Source organism: Physeter macrocephalus, chromosome 16, assembly GCF_002837175.3.
Source record: "Physeter macrocephalus isolate SW-GA chromosome 16, ASM283717v5, whole genome shotgun sequence".
NCBI lineage: Eukaryota > Metazoa > Chordata > Mammalia > Artiodactyla > Physeteridae > Physeter > Physeter macrocephalus.
In genome coordinates this window covers 9182196-9205177 of record NC_041229.1, presented here as the reverse complement: position 1 = coordinate 9205177, position 22982 = coordinate 9182196, and the positions used below count along the sequence as shown (strand labels likewise).

Here is a 22982-nt window from a genome sequence, read left to right as displayed (position 1 = left end):
TTCTTTGAGAAGATAAACAAAATTGATAAACCATTAGCCAGACTCATCAGGAAAAAGAGAGAGAGGACTCAAATCAATAAACTTAGAAGTGAAAAAGGAGAAGTTACAACAGACACTGCAGAAATACAAAGCATCCTAAGAGACTACTACAAGCAACTCTATGCCAATAAAATGGACAACCTGGAAGAAATGGACAAATTCTTCGAAAGGTATAACCATCCAAGACTGAACCAGGAAGAAATAGAAATAAACCTACCTAAGGAGACAAAAGACCTGTATGCAGAAAATTATAAGACACTGATGAAAGAAATTAAAGATGATACAAATAAGTGGAGAGATATACCATGTTCTTGGATTTGAAGAATGAACATTGTGAAAATGACTGTACGACCCAAAGCAATCTACAGATTCAATGCAATCCCTATCAAACTACCACTGGCATTATTTATAGAACTAGAACAAAAAGTTTCACAATTTGTATGGAAACACAAAAGACCCTGAATAGCCAAAGCAATCTTGAGAAAGAAAAACGGAGCTGGAGGAATCAGACTCCCTGACTTCAGACTATAATACAAAGCTACAGTAATCAGGACAGTATGGTATTGGCACAAAGCAGGTACATTTTTCTAGTTAGGTACCAGAGCCTTGTAGAACATCTCTCTGCCACAGCGATCATGGCTGAGGAAAACTCCCACTTTCAAGCTCAGTCAGAAACAATGCCCTAGGAGCTCTCTCTGTCCCTTCACAATTCTTTCTTTCATTCCATTTCTTTGTGAGATGAACAGTGGATTCAAACAGGGCTCTGCATCATTAGCTGTGCGATCTTGATCAAGTCACATAACTATTTCATTATCTATAAAACAGGATGAGGAGACTTATCTCTTAATAGGATTTGTAAAATATGGCACATACTATGGAGTACAGATTTTCCTTCTGAGAGACAAAAGGGAGGAGTTAAATTACCATGTTGAAAGAGTAAATCCTAGTAGGACAAGGTTTTGCCATATATTTTTGTTTGTGTTTTGAAAGCAGGAAATAAATCTTCCTTTGCAAAGGGGAACCCCTGTTTTGCAGTTAGACAAAGAATCCTGACATTATATGTGACAGTGTATTCTGTAGCCAAAAATACTACTGGTTAATTTTTAATCACAATCACAATCCACAGATATGTAGACAAGTTGATAACAATTTCAGTTACATTTCTGACGAAATATCAGTTGACCAATACCATAAACAGAGGTATTTGTTATTGTGTGGATTGTGCAAGGTGAGCAGAATAGTGTAGCTGATACATTCTCAAGCATTCTCAAGAATAAAGAACCTTAGTTCAACAGAGTATTCAATTGCTATATATATGCATACTGAAAATCTAGAATAAGAGTGATTAATAAAAGAACTCTGAAAAATTCTGGAAATATTTACAAGTTTACCATACCCACAATTTTTGTCATTCCTTCTCTGTTTTATGAAATTGTAAGTAATAAATCATTGATACAGGAAAGGGTGCTGTGTAAAGAAACCAAGAAAGAAAAAAATTGTTTAGACAGCATACCTCTCCATGGCTTACCTTGAATGGGAAAGACACAAGAAAAGAAGTAAGTAGTGTTATCCTTAGATGGGAAAGGTTATTGGCCCATTGTCTCCAACTGGTATAGGGTTACTTAGGGCTGAGAATGACCCTCTAGTCCAAGAATAAGCCCATGGCGTTACATCATGCGGCAAGAAAAGAAAAGAAATTAGAGAAGATATCCTGCCAAGAAGAATTTAGAAAGACAAATGAAGAAAAAAAAATAGTAGGAAGAAGATAAAGTGGAGCAGGAAGAGAAGGAAAAGACACAAAAATGGAGGTATAAATGGTTCAGCTCAGTTTGTAATTCTCTTCAGGGTTTTCTTCAGAGCAATTCTGACATCCTTGTTCCTGAGGCTATAAATGAGAGGGTTCAACATGGGTACTACATTGGCATAAAACACTGAGAAAAATTTCCCCTGACCCACAGACCCAGCAAATGATGGCTTGACGTGAATGAGCAGCCCAAATCTATAGAATAGACCAACTGTTATTACGTGGGAGCCATGGTGCTGAAGGCTTTGGACCAACCTTTATCTGATGGTATGTGAAGGATATTGAAAAGAATCAAGGTATAAGAAACACAGATAATGAAGCTAGATACCATGACAACTGTACCCACAACAACAGAAACCACAAGCTCATTGGCATAGGTGCTGCTGCAGGAGAGCTGGAGGAGGTGGAAGATGTCGCACAGGTAATGGTTGATGTTGTTGGAATCACAAAAGATCAGCCTGATCATACACCCTGTGTCGACTACAGCACCAGCAAACCCCATCACATATGAACCAGACATAAGCAGAGAACAGACCTGAGGGGACATGGTGACAGCAATGGCTTACAGATGGACACACAGTGATCACAGGCCATGGCTGTCTACACATAGCACTCAGAGTTGACAAAAAAGCAGAAGAAAAATAGCTGAGACATGCATCCTGTAAAGGAGATGATGTTCTTCTCTGAAATAAATCTCATTAGCATTTTGGTGGTAAAGACACATGAGTAACAGAGATCAATAAAGGACAGATTAAAGAGGAAAAAATACATGTGGGTGTGAAGGTGTGAATTTAGACAAATTAGATTCATCAAGCACAAACTGCCTACCACAGTAACCATGTAGTTAATCAGAAACAGGAAAAACGAGCAGTTGGAGTTCAGGTTGGTCTGTGAATCCCATAAGGATAAACTCAGTCACAGAGTAGGCATTTTCCATAGGCATTCATTGCACAATTGTGATCTGCAGGAACAGGGGTAGAAACTGACATTAACAATGGACTTTTCCTCTTTGTTTTCCAAGGGAGAGCTGGATCTGCTTGTTTAACCTGTTTTATAAAGACATACATTAAGACATCCAAAAAGCAACACTTATGATTATTCCTGATGATTCCTCATTTTCTCCTTTCTACCCTTACTACTGTTGTTTGTCTCTGTTCAGAAAGCATGCTGGTAGACTCCCAGTGTCTCTGCATGTCATTTTCTCCCTTCTCCCCTGTGTCCGTTAAGGATCAGGGCTGAAAAGAGCAATTAAACAGGTAGTGTTCCCCACAACCGTTGATTTATGTAGTTTGGGGTCTGAAAAGAAAAGAGGGGGTTGATTCTACCCTCACCTACTTTTTCCTGAATGCCTCACTGCCGTTGAACCTTAAGGCTCCTTCTGCCTTACAGTCCTGAGAGGGTCAAAGTTTCTGACAATGAAAGGCAATATCCGACAGCACTGTCCTCAGTCTTTGACTTGCTAAAAGAGGTATGCTGGGGAACAAGCCATAATTTCTATTTGAGAATTTACCCAGAAGGTCCTCTTCACTTGCAAGGAGGAAAGCAACCTTATATGAGCTCCAAAACAATCAGTTGATTCAAATGAGATTCTATTCCATGCCCTATAGTTCTGGGAAAATTGATTGGAAGCACAGAAAATTATTCTCTCCGTCATGATTTCCTTTCAAGTTAAATGAGCCCACTGAGGGTAGAAATTACTGAGTTTGTGTTTCCATCCTGTATCATAGATCCTTGGAGACACAATGTTCTACTCAGTTTATAATTTCACAATGAGAATTCTTAACCCCCAGTGCAGAAAAATGGGTGCCCCTTTTGTACTTTCTTCATCATCTCCTGGTGTCTATGCACAGTTCTAAAAAAGGAACATCTGGGGCATGATCACTTGCCTTTACTAGCACTTTCCTAGAGCCTCTGGGATTGCATTAGTGAAATAGTGTATCATAGCTTTAACACTGTCCATGCTTATGGATTTCACCTCTGTAAAGACGTGTTGTAGCAAAATGATTAAAAGAACGAGCCCCTTAAGTCAGACTTAGTTTAAATCTGGCCGTTAAACTTCTTAATTGTAAGACTGTAGACAATCATATAACCTCTCTGATCCTTGCATATTTTTATATACTTATCCCTGTGTATATCTATAAAATGAGGCTAGCAAAAGAGCTATCTCATAGGGCTGTTTTGTGGATTAAATTAGTTAAGTCACCCAAAGTTTATTAGGAACATGCCTGACATATAATAGGAGCCTGAGAAGTGTTCCCATTGCTATTAATCCATATTCATTATAGCAGGATTTCTCAACTTAGCACTAATGGTATTTTGAAGTGGATAATTCTTTGTTGTGTTCTGTGTATTATAGGATAGATCACATGCTAGGGCACAAAACAAATCTCAACAAATTTTAGAGGACAGAACTTAAATCAAGCATTTTTCCAACCACATGGTATAAAACTAAAAATCAATTACAGAAAGAAAAATGGGAAAAACACAAACACGTGGAGACTAAATAACATGCTACTAAAAAAGCAATTGGTCAATGAAGAAATCAAAGAGTAAATCAGAAAATACTTTGAAACAAATGAAAATGGAAACAACACAATCCGAAATCTATGGGATGCAGCAAAAGCAGTTCTAAGAGGGAAGTTTATAGTGATACAAGCCTTCCTCAAGAAAGAAGAAAAATCTCAAGTAAACAACCTAATCTACCACCTAAAAGAATTAGAAGAAGAAGAAGTAAGAAAGCCCAAAGTCCAGGAGAAGGAAGGAAATAATAAAGTTCAGAGAGGAAATAAAGATAGAAAAAAGAACAGGAAAGATCAAGGAAACAAAGAGCTATTTTTTGAAAAGATTTTTAAAAAAGATAAACCACTAGCCAAGCTCACCAGGAAGAAAATATAGAAAACCCAAATAAACAAAATAAGAAAAGAAAGAAGAGAAAGAACAACTGATACCACAGAGATACAAAAAAATCATAAAGAGAATGTTGCAAACAGTTGTATGCCAACAAATTGGACAACCTAAAAGTAATGGACAAATTTGTAGAAACATACGACCTTCCAAGACAGAATCAAGAAGAAACAGGCAATTTGAACTGACCAATCACCAGTAGTGAAATTGAATTTGCAATTAAATGTCTCCCAGAAAAAAAAAAAAAGACCAAGACTGAACAGCTTTACAGGGGAATTCTACCAAAAATATTAAGAAGAAATAATACCTATCCTTCTCTAACTGTTCCAAAAAATGAAGAGGACAGAACGTTCCCAAACTCATTCTACAGGGCCACCATTACCCTGATACCAAAATCAAGCAAAGACACTACAAAAAAGGGAAGGTGGAGGCCAATATCTCTGACAAATATAGATGCAAAAATCCTCAACAAAATATTAGCAAACCAAATCCAACAATATATAAAAAGGATCATACACCATGATCAAGTTGGATTTATTCTACAGTCACAAGGATGGCTCAGCATTCACAACTCAATCAATCTGATAAACCACATTAAGAAAAGGAAGAATAAAAATCACACAGTCATCTCAATAGACAGAAAAAACATTTGACAAAATTCAACATCCAGTCATGATAAAAAACACTTAGCAAAGTGGGTATTGAGGGAACATATCTCAACATAATAAAGGCCATTAATGACGAATCCACATCTAACATCATACTCAATGGTGAAAAGCTGAAAGCCTTTCCTCTAAATTCAGTAACGATACAAGGATGCCAGTCTTGCAACTTCTATTTAACACAGAATTGGAAGTCCTAGCCACAGCAGTCACACAAGAAAAAGAAATAAGAGGTATCCTAATTCGAAGGGAAGAAGTAAAATTGCCACTATTTGCAGATGACATGATACTTTATATAGAAAACGCTAAAGTCTCCACCCCAAAGCTATTAGAATAAATGAATTCAGCAATGTTGCGGGATACAAGATAAATATACAGAAATCTGTTGAGTTTCCATACACAAATAATAAACTATGAGAAAAAGAAAGTAAAAAATAAAGCCCATTTAAAATAGTTTCAAAAAGAATAAAATGCATAGGAATAAACTGAACCAAAGAGGTGAAAGACCTATAATCTGGAAAATATAAAACACTGATAAAGGAAACTGAATATGATACAAAGAAATGAAATGATATCCCATGCTCTTGGATTCAAAAAATTAATGTTGTTAAAATGGCCATACCACCCAAAGCAATCTAAAGATTTAATGCAATCCCTAACAAAATACCCATGATATTTTTCACAGAACTAGAACAATTAATCCTAAAATTCATATAGAACCAAAAAAGTCCCCAAACTGCCAAAACAGTCTTGAGAAAAAAAAAGAACAAAGCTGGATGTATTACCCTACCAGACTTCAGACTATACTACAAAACTACAGTAATCAAAACAGAGTGGTGCCTGCACAAAAACAGACACACAGATCAATGAAACAGAATAGAGATCCCAGAAAAAAACCCACACATTTATTATCAATTAATCTACAACAAAGAAGTGAAGAATATGCAGTGAAGAAACGACATTCTTTTCAACAAGTGATGCTGGGACAACTGGACAGCTACTTGTAAAACAATGGGATGATAAGATTTCCTGACCATATACAAAAATAAACTGAAAATGTATTAAAGATCTAAATATAACACATGAAACCATAAAACTCCTAGAAGAAAACATAAGCAGAACACTCTGACTTAAACTGTAGGAATATTTTTTTACATCTGTCACCTAAGGTAAATGAAATAAAAGCAAACATAAACAAACGGGACCTAATTAAACTTAAAAGCTTTTGCATAGCAAAGGAAACCATCAAAAAAATGAAAAGACACCATACTGAATGGGAGAAAATATTTATAAATCATATGAATGATAACGGGTTAATATCCAACATATGTAAACAGATCATACAACTCAATATCAAAAAAAACACAACACAAGTTAAAATTGGGTAGAAGACCTGAATAGACATTTTTCAAAAGGAGGCATATAGATGGCCAACAGACACATGAAAAGATGCTCAACATCACTAACTGTCAGGGAAGTGCAAATCAAAACAAGATATCACCTCACACCTGTCAGAATGGCTATTATCAAAACTCTACAAATAACAAATGTTGGAGAAGATGTGGAGAAAAGAGAACACTTGTACACTGTTTGTGGGAGTGTAAATTGTTGCAGCCACCATGGAAAACAGTATGGAGGTTCCTCAAAAAAACTAAAAAATAGATCTACCATATGATCCAGCATTTCCACTGTTGCAGGTATATCTGGGAAAAAAACAAAAACACTAATTTTAAAAGCTACATATGCCCCAATGTTCATAGCAGCACTATTTACAATTGCCAAGATATGGAAGCAACCCAAAGGCCCATCGACAGATGAATGGATAAAGATATGATAGATAGATAAAGATGGAATATTTCTCAGCCATAAAAATATTGAAATTCTGACATTTGCAGCAACATGAATGGACCGAGTGAGATAAGTCAGACAAAGACAAATACTGTAATATATCACTTATATATGGAATCTAAAAAAAAATACAAATGAATGTATATGCAAAACAGAAACATGCTCACAGATATAGAAAATAAACTACTAGTTACCAAAGGGGAGAGGGAAGGAGGGAGGGGCAGATTACATGTATGGGACTAAGACTTAAAAACTACTATGTATAAAATAAATAATCAGCAAGGATATATTGTACAGTGCAGTGAAATAGCCATTATTTTGTAATTTCTTTAAATGGAATATAATCTATAAAAATATTGAATCACGGGCTTCCCTGGTGGCGCAGTGGTTGAGAATCCGCCTGCCGATGCAGGGGACACGGGTTCGTGACCCGGTCCGGGAAGATCCCACATGCCGCGGAGCGGCTAGGCCCGTGAGCCATGGCCGCTGAGCCTGCGCGTCTGGAGCCTGTGTTCTGCAGAGGGAGAGGCCACATCAGTGAGAAGCCTGCGTACCGCAAAAAAAAAAAAAAAAAAATTGAATCATTATGTTGTGCAAATGAAACTAATATGATAGTATAAATCAACTATACTTTGTTAAAAAGGAAACATAAATCTTAAGTGTATGGCTCAATGAATTTTACCTATATATATGCCCATGTAAAATATAGTTCAAGATACACATTTCCTAGAAAGGTTCCCTTGTTCCCCTTCTCAGTCAATACCCATCCCCTCCCCAGAGGTAACCACTATTCTTACTTCTTGCCCTCCAAATACATCTGACATTCTAAATATACAAACAGAACAGCGCTGGAGAAATAGGGAAATTAGAGAAAACAGCATCTACTTTAAATCTGTTTATTATCTTATTGGAGAGACAAGGTGTTATGGTCAAGTGTTGAAATCCTAAACCCCCCAAAGGTGATGATATTGGGAGATGGGGCCTTTAGGAGGTACTTAAGTCACGAAGATGGAATCTTCATAATTGGGATTAGTACCTTATAAAAGACATCTCACAGAAATCACTAGCTCCTTCCACATTGTGAGCATATAATGAGAAGGGAGTGATGCAGAAAAGTGCCCTCACCCATTTATGCTGGTACCATGATCTTGGACTTCCAACCTCCAGAACTGTGAGAAATAAATTTCTGTTGTTTATGTCATTGAGTCTGTGGTATTTTGTTACAGCAGCCTGAATGGACTGAGATACAGGTTTAAATAAGTGCAAAAAATGTTGAAAAAAATATAGTTTATTATCATTAATATATACCTTTTTTCATGATAAATCTCATTAGATAAGTTAAAACAATGTCTAACATATTTCTTCTAAATTAATGTGCAGTATTTTCCTTTAAAGTGATAAATAAACTATGCAGTAAGAGCTATATGCTCTTTTTAAAAATATTTGCTGTCATTGTAGATAATAATGAATGCAAGTTTTATAATAAACCAGTGAGCTCCCTTGCTAGGATCCTAAGGTACATATGTATTATTCCTTTAATGGTACTTTATTAACACCATCTTTGGCAATAAAATGTGGAGCTACATGTATTCTCTTCAATATTAAATGAACTGGGCTGATAGAGGCTCTCAGAAACAGATAGTAAATGGTATAGATTTTGCCATTCTCAAAGGGAACAAGAAGGGGCAAAATATAAAAAGAAAGTTGATAAGAAATGTAGGACAAAAGGAAAAGATCAGAGAATCTGATGATACTTCAAGCTATATACTAGTTTGTATTAAGACATTTTATTGAATCCTGTTCCCTATACCAGCAAGAGTATCGACAAGAATGAGAATATTTCTACAGTATTTGGCACTTCTGTGTTTGGATGAGTAAGATATAATTTTAACTTTCTGTGATTTATGATTCACCATATTTGTCCAGATTAGGAATAACTCAGAAGATGGAAGTATGAAAAAATTATTTTTAAAAAGGTCAGCATATTTATTCCTTTTATAAACATGTTGTTAGTTATTTAGTAAACTGATAAGTATGAAAAAATTATTTTTAAAAAGGTCAGCATATTTATTCCTTTTATAAACATGTTGTTAGTTATTTAGTAAACTGATATGAGGTGCAGGAGATACAGAGGCCAAATATGAGACAAGATCAGCAATGAGGGAAATGATAAGACAAGTCTATACCACATACAAAAAAATCTGTAGAAGCAACATGGTGATAAATACACTCTTCTTGAAAGACAGTAGTAAAAATTAATAAAAAGTTGAATTTCTTTACAATATCGCTGATTCAAGTTAGAACATGGTTCTCCTCTGGATTCTTAAACACGGATTTCCTCAGTGTAACTTTGATATCCTTGTTTCTCAAACCGTAAATCAAAGGATTGACCATGGGCACCACATTAGTATAGAAAACAGAAGAAATTTTTGTCAGGTCCATAGATCCAGGAGAAGAATATTTAAGGTACGTGAATGCTGCTGAACCAATAAAAAAGAGAAAGAGCAATGATGTGGGAGCTGCAGGTGCTGAAGGCTTTCGATCTTCCCTGAGCGGATTTGATATGAAGAATGCTAGTAAGGATGAAGATGTAAGAAACTAGGTGGTGAAACTGGGTACTGTGATATTAATACCCACAACAATAAGAACTACCACCTCACTGACGTAAGTGCTGGTGCAAGAGACTTGGAGGAGTGGGAGGATGTCACACAAGTAATGGTTGATATTAACATTGCAGAAGGTTAGTCTAAGCATGCACCCTGTGTGGGCAGAGGCTCCAGTAAACCCCACCACATATGCAGTCAAAGATAGCACCAAACAGACCTTATGGAACATGGTGACCTTATGCAGCAGTGGAGTATAGATGGTCACATAACGATCATAGGCTATTGAGGTCAACATATAGCATTCAGAGATGACAAAAAAAGAGAAAGAAAAACAGCTGAGTCATGCACCCAACATAGGAGATGATATTCTTCCTAAATACAAAGTTCATCAGCATCTGGGGGGTGAAAACAGAGGAGCAACAGAGATCAATGAAGGATGTTTGAAGACTAAATAGTACACGGGGGTGTGGAGGTGAGAATTTAGACCAATAAGAATGATCAAGTCCAGGTTGCCCACCATGGTGACAGTGTAGATCATTAGAAACAGGTAAGAGAGGGGCTGCTGGAGCTCTGGGCGGTCTGTTAATCCAGCAAGAATAAATTCAGTCACTAAGGAGTCATTTCTAGCCAGCATTCTCAACTTTGGAAATCTGTGAGAATAGAAGAAAACTACATTAATAGGGAACCCAGCTCTGTCCTTACAGACTCTCTTTTATATGAGCTTTACAAGAAAGAGACTCAGACTGGCAGACATCACGTCTTCCTTTGCTTCATAGGGTCTCTAAGTACTGCAACACACACCCCTCAACATTTAAATCACTGTCTTTTGTTGCATGAGCTGCATGGGGCAAACAACGGCTTTATCTTTACTAGAAGACAGAGGGATGGGGTAGCCTAGGAACAAGCTTACCTGTTGATGGGCTTTGGTGGTGGGGTTGTATCCCCATCTCTCCATCCTACTCATCTGACCAGTTACTTTTTAGTTTCTACTCATGTTTCCATCACTCTATGAGTTATCTCAGTTCCCCTGTGATGACCTTCAAGAAAGAATTCCCACAGGGCAGAGACCATAACCATATTCTGCTTCCTAGAAGGGAGTTGCTAAGAGTCTCTCGGATTTTCAGTTACTTTACTACAAGATTCCATGAAGTCGATAATTGATAACAGGTATGGAGGAGAGCCTTGGTGGCCTAAACTTTATACTTAACCATATACTGCATTGTTTCCACACATTCTCCTCCTCTATTCCATCCTGGCTGAACATAGAATGAATAAAGGAAGGTGGATGTGCTTTCCCAGGTTTTGTAGGATGGCATGAAAGCGAAACAAATTAATTTCGGTGCTGATTAAATTAGCTGTTGTTAGTGAATATATATCAAGCTGTATACTTATTATGACATGTAAACTTGTACAGTACATATATTTTGACAAAAAAATTTTTTCCACACACACTGTGTTTTATTTTTACAAGAGATAAACTGACACCAACATTGTAAATGGATGACCACAACAAAAGCAACAATGATTGCAATTACTAAACACGAAACACACTCATACTATGTCATAATATTGACATTCAGTCCAGTAATCCTCCACTGTAACAGCTCCTTTACTTTGCTGTGAAAATTGATTTGTATATTTTTTGCCTCTGAGTCCTTGTGGGATTTTTTTTTTATTCAGACAGAAAGTCACAAAATTATAATCATCCTCATCAGTTCACTCAGTCTCATGTAATTAATTTTTTTTCATCTTGATCTTTTGTTAGCACTTTTATGAATTCATCAGTTTTCCATTAGAGTTCTGAAAATGCTTATTCATTCAGTTCAGCAGTATAGTCAGTTACCAAAAACCTGTACTTGTCAGAGTTTTTTCCATGAATTCCTTGAAGATGAAACCTTTTTATAGGAACATTTTTGCGAAAACATCAGACTACACCCAGAACTGTCTGTAAATGACAAAAGACTTAAAAATGACCACAGTTAAAAGATTTGATGAAAGTTCATAATAATGCAATTGACAAGGAAATTTAGTTATTTCTGAGATATACATTTTAAAGTAATAACTAGAATTATGACATAACATTATACCAGAACATATAAAATTTTTAGAAACTTCATGTAAGGTCTGAAACATTTATATTAACATATTTCCATACAAATAACTCTGGCAACCATAGACACTACAGAATTAAACATAGCCAAAATCCTAGCCAGGATACCCAAAATTCTCACCCTAATAGCCATTAACTAAGTGGTTAGTACCTGAGACAGCACATTATCTTTCAACAAAATATTACAAGACAAAGAAACAGTCCAAAGAGATAATGCAAGCCACAGAACCAGACTCAGATAAGAATGAGATGTAGAAGTTATTGAACAGGAAATTAAAATGTCTATAATGAATATGTTAAGGACTCTAAGGGAAAAATAGACGTGTAAGAATTGATGGGTAAACAGAGAGATGGAAACTCTAACAAAAACTATCAAAAGAAAATGCTAGAAATAAAAGGCACAGTAACATAAATGAAGCATTCCTTCTATGTGCTCATCAAAACCCAACACAGTTTAGAAAAATAACCAGTGGCTTGAAGATCAGTCAATTGAAACTTCCCAAAATCAAATCCAAAAAGAAAAAGAGTGAAAAACAGAACATTCAAAAACTCTGAAACAACTTCAAAAGTGAAAAATATGCATAATTGGAATATCAGAAGGTGAGAGTGAACGGCTGATCCTCCTCTTCCTTACATTTTCTTGAGAAGTGATTTATATAACTAAGTTAATTTACACTTTTAAATCATTTACATTTCTTTTTTGATTTCTTACTATTATCTCCATAGCTTTTTATGTTGTTTGCCCTTATGAGGATTTGGCATCAATAACTAACAGATTTCATTCAGGAGAACACCCTTTTACGCAGTCTTACTCAGTGCAACTTGGACATCTTTGTTCCTCAAACTGTAAATGAAAAGATTCATCATTGGCCCCACAATGGTGTAAAAAACTGTGGATACTTTATCTCGATTCAGAGACACAGCAGGAAAAGGCTTCAGTTACATGAATGCTGATGATCCAAAGAAAAAAGAAACCAGAATTATGTGAGAGCTGCAGGTACTGAAGGCTTTGGACTCGCCCTCTGTAGAACAGATGCAGAGGATGTCGGAGAGGATCAAGGTATAAGAAATGGAGTTGGTGAGACTGGGCACTATGACATTGACACCCACCACAACGAAAACCACGAGCTCATTGATGTAGGTGCTTGCGCAGGAGAGCTGGAGGAGAGGAGGAATGTCACACATGTAATGATCGATGATGTTGCCATCACAGAAGGAGATTCTCAGCATGCACCCAGTGTGGGCCATGGTACCCACAAGCCCCATCGCGTATGCACCCACCATCTGCAAGAGGCAGACCTGATGGGACATGGAGACCTTGTAAAGCAGGGGCTTACAGAAAGCCACATATCGATCATAGGCCATTGACGTCAAAATACAGCACTTTTCAATAACAAAGAAGGAGAAGAAACAGCTGAACCATGCACTCTGCTTAAGAGATGACGTTTTGGTTTACAAAACTTATCAGCATTTTAGGGGTAATAACAGAGGAGTAGCAGAGATCAATGAAGGAAAAGTTGAAGAGAAAGTAGTACATGGGAGTGTGCAGGTGAGGGTTCAGACCAATCAGAATAATCAAGCCAATGTTCCCCACCACCGTGACCAGATATATTCCTAAGAAAATGAAAAAGAGAGGCAGCTGGAGTTCTGGCTGTTGTGTTAAACCCAGCAGGATAAACTCAGTCACTGAAGAGTCGTTCCCTGGGGCCATTCTTCCCTAGGACATATCTGTGGGAACAGGACAAAGGGTAACATTAAAATGAGCACCCAGCTCTTTCCACTCAATCCCACTATAATGAGGTAGAGACCCAGAATAGGAGAATGAACCCAAGCCAACCCTCTGTGTGCCTTTGTTTGCTCCTTTGTGTAAAGGCTGAGGGAATTTTTAAAGATAATATATATCAAAAACACTAACCGGCAAGTTCTACAGGGATAAGATTCAGTAACCCTGTGACCACTCATGACTACAGCATCTCTGCTCCACTTCTGCTTTGATAGCTTACCAGGCCCGCCTAATGATCAATGATTGTCTCAGCAGAGAGAAGGTGTGTCATTTCAGGGAGTCCTTGGCTTTCTGAGATGAGGTTTGGAAGAATAACATGACAGATAAAATTCAACACTCACCCTTTTACATGGGGACCTCAATCCTGCTGGATTAACTGAGCTCAGAGAAATAAAGTAACTTCCATCCTCCCAGACTGTCAGACTTCCACAAGCTCTCAGAAAGGTCCTTATGCCTCTCCCTGCTGAATGCACCATAGACTCAGATCAAAGTTGCTAAGCTCAGAGAAAAGAATATAATTTCCATCCTCCCTGAATGTCACAAAGAGGACTTCCACACACTCTCAGAAAGGTCTCAACGTCTCTCCCTGACTGCATAGACTCAGATCAAAAGGCAGATTTGGGTCAATACAGGAAGTTTTCAAATGCCAAAATCAAGGTCACCTCACTATGAGAGGCCATTAGGAACCATTTGAGACTTTTTACTTCTTTTTTGACACAGGAAATCTAAGTGCAAGCTTAGAAAGAGTAATATGGCAATGGCTGGCAGAATGGACTGGCATAAGAGAGACCGGAGACAAGGTGACTCGCAAGAGGCAATTACGATAGTCAATGAATGATAAAAATGCCCTGAATTAACAGTGCTACTGTGAGCAATTCCAAGAAACAAACACATGCAAGAGACACTGAAAAGAAAGAGTCATCAGAACTTCTCACAAAGGGGATCGAAGTAGACCAAAAAAATCCCAAAGATATTAGCCTAGGTGCTTGGTTAAATTATGGTGTTAACTACAAACAGAATTCAGAAAGAATGGAAATATAAACAATATGCATTCAGTTTTGAACATGGTGATCTTGAGTTGCCAGCTGGACAAGCAAGTAGAAGTATACAACCTAAATAAGGCTAAATGATGCTCAAGAGGAAGACCAGAATCTGAGAAAAAGATTTGGGGACCATTTCCACAGAGGTTAAAGCCATGGAATCAGGTGAACTCAATGAGAAAGAATAAAAAGAGAGCAGAGAGGCAAGAAAAACATGTGGGAAATCCGTCATATGGGTTTTACATGTAGGATAGTTGAAAACCTAATCATTACAAAAATGAGTCCCAATTATTATCATCAGACCCTTAGAAATTACAAGGGGACTAAAAATTCCTTAGGGCAAACTTGAAATGTGTCTCACAAGATAGACATTCTTGGGCTTAGCCTTAATGAGGACCTTAGAGATTCATTAATACTATTTTATTTCCTGGAAATGTTAAGAACTCTTATTTAGGTGATGCAGGAACCAGAAACACTCCCTTTAAGTTTATATTACATCAAATCACATTACAAGAAAAGTTTATGGCAAGGTACTAAATTAGAATTAAAGGTCATTCTTTCACTTTTAACACAACCAGTGTAAATACAGGCAGAGAATGAGTGTAGAGATACTCTGAGCTTATTCTTACATTGCAAAACTAACTCATTACCCTCCTTTCTTCTACCCACATGATGGTCACAGTAGCCTGATTTAGTTATAATGAAATGTGTCAAATGGTTATCCTTTTCACTGAGATATACCATGGTATCTTTTATTAATTCCTGGCTCCTTTTTAAGTAACTCAAGCCTGGTATATTCTAATTTATCAAAGTCAGTGGTAATTTAAGTTTTATACCATATTATATTATCATAAAGATGCAAAAAATGTAAACATTTTTTAACTAAATAGAATTTTAATTTGCAGTATTATGTCACACTGAGCTAAGCTGCTGCAAGCATCTGGAATCACTGGCTAATATATTTTTAAATGTAAATATATAATGGAAAGAAAGTTAAATCTGCAAGTGTCAGGAAGAAAATGGGAAGGCAAAATCTAATTCAGCAGATCTGGGGTGGGGTCCTAGATTCTGGTCCTGATTCTGGTTTTTTTTGTTTGTTTGTTTGTTTTGTTTTTTAAACAAAAGTCAGTAGAAGTGAAGTGATCCATGCAAGATTTGACTGTTAGTGACAGAACCTGAGGTAAACCCAGGTCTTCTGACAGGAAGTTCAATGGATAACAGGATGGTAGAGTTGAAAGAAGAAGCCTCTACTCTTTTTAAAAATTATGTATTTATTTATTTATTTATTTTTATTTTTGGCTGTGTTGTGTCTTCGTTTCTGTGCGAGGGCTTTCTCTAGTTGCGGCAAGCGGGGGCCACTCTTCATCGTGGCCTCTCTTGTTGCGGAGCACAGGCTCCAGACGCGCAGGCTCAGTAGTTGTGGCTCACAGGCCTAGTTGCTCTGCGGCATGCGGGATCTTCCCAGACCAGGGCTCAAATCCGTGTCCCCTGCATTGGCAGGCAGATTCTCAACCACTGCGCCACCAGGGAGCCCTGTTTGTTTGATTTTGAAAGGTGTAAAGTCTGTATCTAAATTCATGTTTTTGCAAATGGGCATCTGATTTTTCTAGCATCATTTGTGAAGAAGACTACCATTATTCCATTGATTGCCTTTGCTCTTTTGTCAAAGATCAGTTGACTATATTTTGTAGGTCAACATCAGGTTCTCTCTTCCGATCCATTGTCTTTTCTTTCATCACTACCACACTGACTTGATTACTGTAGTTTTATAGTGAGTCCTGAAGTTGGACAGTATCTGTCCTACAACTTTGTTCTCCTTCAGTATTGTATTTGATATTTGGGGTCTTTTCCCTTTCCATATATACTTTAGAATCAGTTTGTTGATATCCACAAAAACTTGCTGGGATTTTGATTGGGATCACATTGACGATACAGACGAAGTTAAGAAGAATTGACATCTTAACATAATTGAGTCTTCTAATCCACAAACATGGAGTATCTTTCCATTTATTTAGATTTTTTATTACTTTTATTAGAGTTTTGTAGTTTTCCACATATAGATCCTTTATATATTTTGTTAGACTTATAAGTAAGTATTTCTTCTTTTTGGAGGGTAGGGGTGGGATGACAGTATTAATAGTATTGAGTTTTTCATTACAGATTCCAATCATCCAGTGCCTGGTATATAGGAAAGCTATTAACCTTTGTATGTTAACTTTGTATCCTGTGACTCTCCTCTAGCTACTTATTAGTTCCAAGAGGTTTTTTTGTTCATTTGTTTGTTTTGTAGTTGTTGCTGTCAATTTTGAGGGACTGACTACAGAGACAATCTTGTCATTTGAGAACACAGACAATTGTATTTCTTTTTTTCAATATGTATTTAAAAACGGTTTAAAGTTATCATTCCAAGAAGCAATACAGGCTCAAATATTAATAAATTTGAAAAAATGTATCTCAACATCCTTTGTCCTAAGGAAAATGCAAATTAAAATTAAATGAGATACCACTGCATACACACTAGAATGGCTAAAATTAATGACTGTCTATACCAAGTGAACATGTGGATGTGGAACACCTGGAACTTTCATACACTGCTGTTAGAAGAGTAAAATTATATAGGTACTTTGGAAAACAAATTGGTATTTTCTAATAAAGTTGCACCATATGTAGCATCTGATCCAGACATTCCATGGCTATCACATATACAGAGAAATTAGTGCATATGTCAAAAAAAAATACTTGACCAAGGATGTTCACTGAGGTTTCATTTCAATAGCCAAATTTCTATCAATAAGAGAATAGATAAGGAAATTGTAGAAAATACATTCAGTGAGATATTTATCATAAAACAATGTTCTGATACATGCACCAATATGGTTGAAATACAAAAATCATTATGTTGAACGAAGATGGCAGACTCAAAAGAGTATAAACAGTATGATTTTATTTATAAGATTTTAAAGAACAGGCAAAATTACTCTAAAGTGATAGAAATGAGAGCAATGGTTACCTCAACTGGTGCATGGGATTTGTCTATTGACTATAAAGTGACTTAAGGGAAATTTCTGGGGTCATGGAAATGTTCTGTATCTTTTTCTGGGTGGTGATTAAATGAGTTTATACTTAGGTAAAAAGTCATCAAGCTGTAGACCTCATATTTGTATATTTTACCATATGTAAACTAGGCCTCATAAAATATAATTTGAAATGTTTTTATAAAACTTTATAAGGAAAATTTATTTGTGTAAAAATTTATACAGCTCAATAGTATAAACAATATATTGTTCAGTAGATCTTTCAGGATTTACTGAAAACTAGTCTGTGTTTTTGTAACGCATCTCTAATATCTACTATCAGTATGGGCAGGCCAATCCACACCTTTCCATTACCAACCTTAGAGGCTTAATACTGGACCAGATGGGTCAGTAGTCTTACACAGGATTGGGCTTGGGTGTTTCCATAAAGAATATTCTGACTTATATTGAATCCATGTCTCCAACCTGGGGAAATTCAATGAAGTTGACATAAAGAAAGAAAACCGAGAAAAAAAATAATCAGATACAACTGGGACATTAATCACTTCCCATTTAAGCTTGTGCTCCATGAGCCCTGCCAATTATTACAGTGTGTTTGTGTTTCTATCACCAATAGTGACAGCCAAGCTTCAATCTCTTTTTTCCTTCTTATAAAAAATTTACAAATGAGTAATTTCAGTTTTAAAATATGGCAACATTTCATGTTTAAAATAACAGGAAATCCAACTAAAAACTAGCTTAAAACTTGGCATGCAAAAAGCAGGAAAATTCAATCCACAATGAGGAAAAACCTCAATCTGTAGAAACATACTGAAAATAACATATTTTAAAATTAGCAGACAAGAAAAGAGCTGTTATTAATATATTCTATATATTCAAGAAAAAAAATGTCAAGGCATGACAAGGCCCACATTGACTTCCTTGATCTGAAAAATACAATGTGTGAAATGAAAAATACACCAAATCCAAAAAAATACATAATCCAAAAATAATCATGAGAAAAACATTAGAAATCCCAAATGAGGGATATTCTACAAAATACCTGACTAATACTCTTCAAAACTGTCAAAGTTATCCAAAACATGGGAAGTCTGAGAAAATGTGACAGCCAAGAGGAACCCAATGAGACTGACTAATCAACGCAATGTGGTATCCCGAATGGGATCCTAGGATAGAAAAGAGACATTAGGTAAAAACTAAGAAAATCTGGATAAAGTATGGACTTTAACAATAATTATCAATATTGGTTCACTAACTGTGACATATGTGTCACACTCATGTAAGATAGCAAGAGGAACAAGATATGAAATATATAGTAACTCTCTGTATTATATTAACAATTCTTCTATAAATCTAAAATAATTCTAAAATAACAAATTTATGTAAAAATAAATGTGTTGAATGGAGTTAACACCACATTAGAAGAAATGATGCGTGAACTTAAAGAATAGCAATAGAAAGTAACCAAAATGATATCCAGAGACAACAAAAAAAGCCTAGAAAAGAATGAACAGAGCATCAGTGAGCCCTAAGACATCATATTATGTAATTGGAGTAACCTTATATGTATGTAATTGGAGTCCCAGACAGCAGAGAGGAGGAGTGGTAGAAAAATATTTGAAGACGTAACAGCTGAAAACATCACCTAAAGTATCACTATACAGTGAATGCCCCCTTACCACCTAATCTAATTTGAGAACAAAGTTGACTAAATAAGCTATTTAACAGCTGTCATTTCTGGTATTGTTGGGCTAGGCTATTGGGTCTACCACCCACTCAAAACAGCTAAAAATACTGACTAAAATATTCTACAATATTCTATTTTATGAACTGGTTTGTGATTACATAAATTTTGCATTATTTATTAAATTGCAAATGTATGTATTATGAAGTTTTCAGGATATATTTGATGGTAAAATCAGAAAAGTTGGTATATTCATTACCTATTATAATAATGTAAATTATTCAAACATCAAAAATATCTCTTAAATGAGATTTATCATTTTTTATTAAATAACATTCCCAAATAAAATATACTCATAATTCTAAATGAAAATTGGTACTTGCTTCTGGAATATAATTTCTTTGTTAACAGACTTTGTGCTTGAAATAGTTATTTGCAATTCTTGAGCAAGAATTTTTAATGACTATATCTCCAATTTCTTTTATAATCATCATCAATGAGAAATTTTGTATGCATAAGTGGTAGAGTTTAGATCATTCTTACCACCATTTAAAACTTTGCTGTTGAAATCATGTTTAAATAATGTGAGTTATTTTCTTTTTACTGACAAATTTAATGTTCAACAAATTTGGAACTAATTTCGCTTTTTCATTTCAAATATTTCAAAATAACAGAGAAACCCAATTTGCAGAAGGCTTGTGCATTCTTAGAGCAATCACACTTCAACTAGTTTAGATGCCATGAAAAGAATAAATTGGCTGGAGATGGACAGAAGTATGTGAAATGGGGAGCCAGAGACTAGGGCATCTGCCTGGAGCTGCGAACATCAGGACTCCTTGCCTGGCGTCCACCACAGGCCAAGCACTGTGCTCCTGGGCACCTGAAACAGACTCCCCCAGCAGCCCTGTGGGACTCTGGTCCACCACAGGCACTTCCCCTCTGCATGTGGCTGCTGTAGCTGGTGAGCAGGTGGTGGAGTGCCTTTTTGGTTGGGCTGTTGAAATACAGCAGTGAGTGCCTCACTTGGCTGACCATTCTTGACGCTGGCCAAAGTACGGTATATGCCATCACGTCAGACACATTCTATTCTTAGCCTTCCGAGAGCATCTGTCTAGGATCTACTCTAGGCTCGATGCCTTTAATGTGAATTCATCTGGGGATTCCGCATGAAGAAAACAAACTTTTTTCCCAATTAAAATTGTATTTATGAAGCATATACAGAAGGATAATAAAGCCATATCTACCCATATCTTCAAGAAATTCATCAAGTTATGGACATAATATTTCCAAATATCCTAAAGGTGTTTTAAAAATGCTTGATATATTGAAATAATTTTTACTTCAAATTCTATAATTATAGTTATTTTTAAAACACTACAATTGAATTTTTAATCAGTTTTATATGAGTTGTGATTTTAATAATTTTAAATGATCATTTTTGCCATGTTGATCAAAAGAATATAAAGTCAACTTGTAAAGTAAGTCTGTTGATTCACAGACCGAGCCAGGCATTTTACTGACTCATACTGCCAGGAGAGTGTGCTGGGAAACTGGATGCCACATTCAGACTACAAGGCATGTGTCATGCCTGCAACTATATTTTGTCTACATAAACCAACATAATCCCAAAAAGTGTGTGAAACTGGTAAGTCATGAATATACATGGCCTTTTATTTGGCTGGACAGGGCCAACCATTCATGGAGGTGTGTCTCTCTCCACTCGTTTTGTCTGCTTGGTTCTACTGCATTTTAACCTCAGATGAACTCTCCCCATGTAGTGAAAACAGTACTACTAGAATCCCTAGATTTAATCTTACCAATTCAGTAACTACAAGTAGAAAAATTTGTTTAAATAATTTTGGCAGAAAAGACTGTAGTCAAATGACTATTTCCAACTAATCACTGTCATCAGGGTTTGGCATGTGCTAATTAGACAGGATATGTCTTGTGAGATGGGCAAGTCAGTCCAACAAAATCACATAAAAGGTGTTCCCTGTTTCAAATTCCAGTCAAAAAATAGCATACTATGTATTTCCTATGGAGGATATTTTTAAAAGGTAATTGGATATATAGACATTGCAAGGAGGAAAGAGCAAAAGATGAAGCAGAGAAAACATAAAGACTAATAACCTATAAAAAATAGCTACCCAGAACTGATAGAACAAACAGAAAGAATAAGAAGAATAACCAGATTCTAGAATCTCAGAGGAGAAGTTCTGTAGGATTGGTGCTTGGATTAATGGAGGGTTTGGAGATGCCCCACAGCTGGTGCTTGGATCTCTGCAATAGAGGCTCCAAGAGGGTGCAAGGCCCAACATGGAGTGAGACCAAGAAGAAGGCCTGACAAGTGCTTGAGCCACTCAAGGGGCAAAGTCTGGGCAATAAAGTGAGGGAGGATACTACAGCTGTTAAGGAACTGTTGTCCAGCTATTCACTATACATAAGGGGGTGTACCAAGTTAGGCACATTTCCATGTGCTTATTGGCTATTTACATATGTTCGTTTGGGATGTGTCTTTCAAATCATTTGCCAATATATGATATCTTTTTATCACTGAGATACATTTTAATTAAGTTGTTATATATTCTGGATATAATACCTTTATCAAATATATGTTTTGCAAATATTCTTCCAGTCTGTGTCCTGCCTATAAATATTTTTTTGATAAACAGATGTTCTAATTTAAATGAAACATTTTCTCTTTTTTTTTCTTTTAGATTTAGTGCTTTCCAGAATATGTTTAAGAAATCTGTGCCTACACTAACATACTTTTCTATGTTTTCTTCTAGAAGGTTTATGTTAAAGTTTCATGTGTATAGTTTTGATCTATTTAAAATTAATTTTTGTGTATGATGTGAGGTAGAGATCAAAGTTCATTGTTTTCCTCATGAGTAGTTAGTATTTCCAGCATCAATTGCTTACAATGATTTTTCTTTACTTACAGATTTACACAGGTGCTCAGTTAAAAATCAATCAACTATATAAGTGAGGATCTGTTTCTGAATATTCTATTGTGTCCCATGGATTTATCTATATTTATAACAAAACCAATCTGTCTTGATTACCATATCCTAAAAGTAAGGTTTAAAATCAGTTAGTGTTAAGTCCTCTATGTCATTTTAGAGTTCTCCAAGAAACAGATGCTAAGAAATGATTAGACTTCCAAGACATTTATTGTGGTAAGTGCCTGTGAAGGATAAAATGGGAATGAGTGGGAGTCAGTGAGAAAGCCTTCAGACCAGGATGAAAGTGTGATACCTACGAAAGGAGAGAGAGAAGAAAGGATTGGGTAGGAAAACCTCAGACCACAGTGCAGTTCAAAAAAATCTCAAATAGGATGATAGGAAGTCCCTAAACAAAGACTGCCTATCAGAAGAGATCCACGTTACACAGAAATTGGCCAGGTCTGGTATGACCCACCATGCTAAGCCGTTGGCTGAGGCCATCTTAGAGTAAGCATGGACTCT

The 22982-nt window shown here is 36.2% G+C and overlaps 3 pseudogenes; all 3 read right to left on the bottom strand.

The window, feature by feature from the left end:
• Positions 1–1863: 1863 nt before the first annotated feature.
• Positions 1864–2789, bottom strand: LOC102995694 (olfactory receptor 143-like; annotated as a pseudogene).
• Positions 2790–9549: 6760 nt separating this feature from the next.
• Positions 9550–10503, bottom strand: LOC102996236 (olfactory receptor 8B3-like; annotated as a pseudogene).
• Positions 10504–12771: 2268 nt separating this feature from the next.
• Positions 12772–16532, bottom strand: LOC102996500 (olfactory receptor 147-like; annotated as a pseudogene).
• Positions 16533–22982: the final 6450 nt, after the last annotated feature.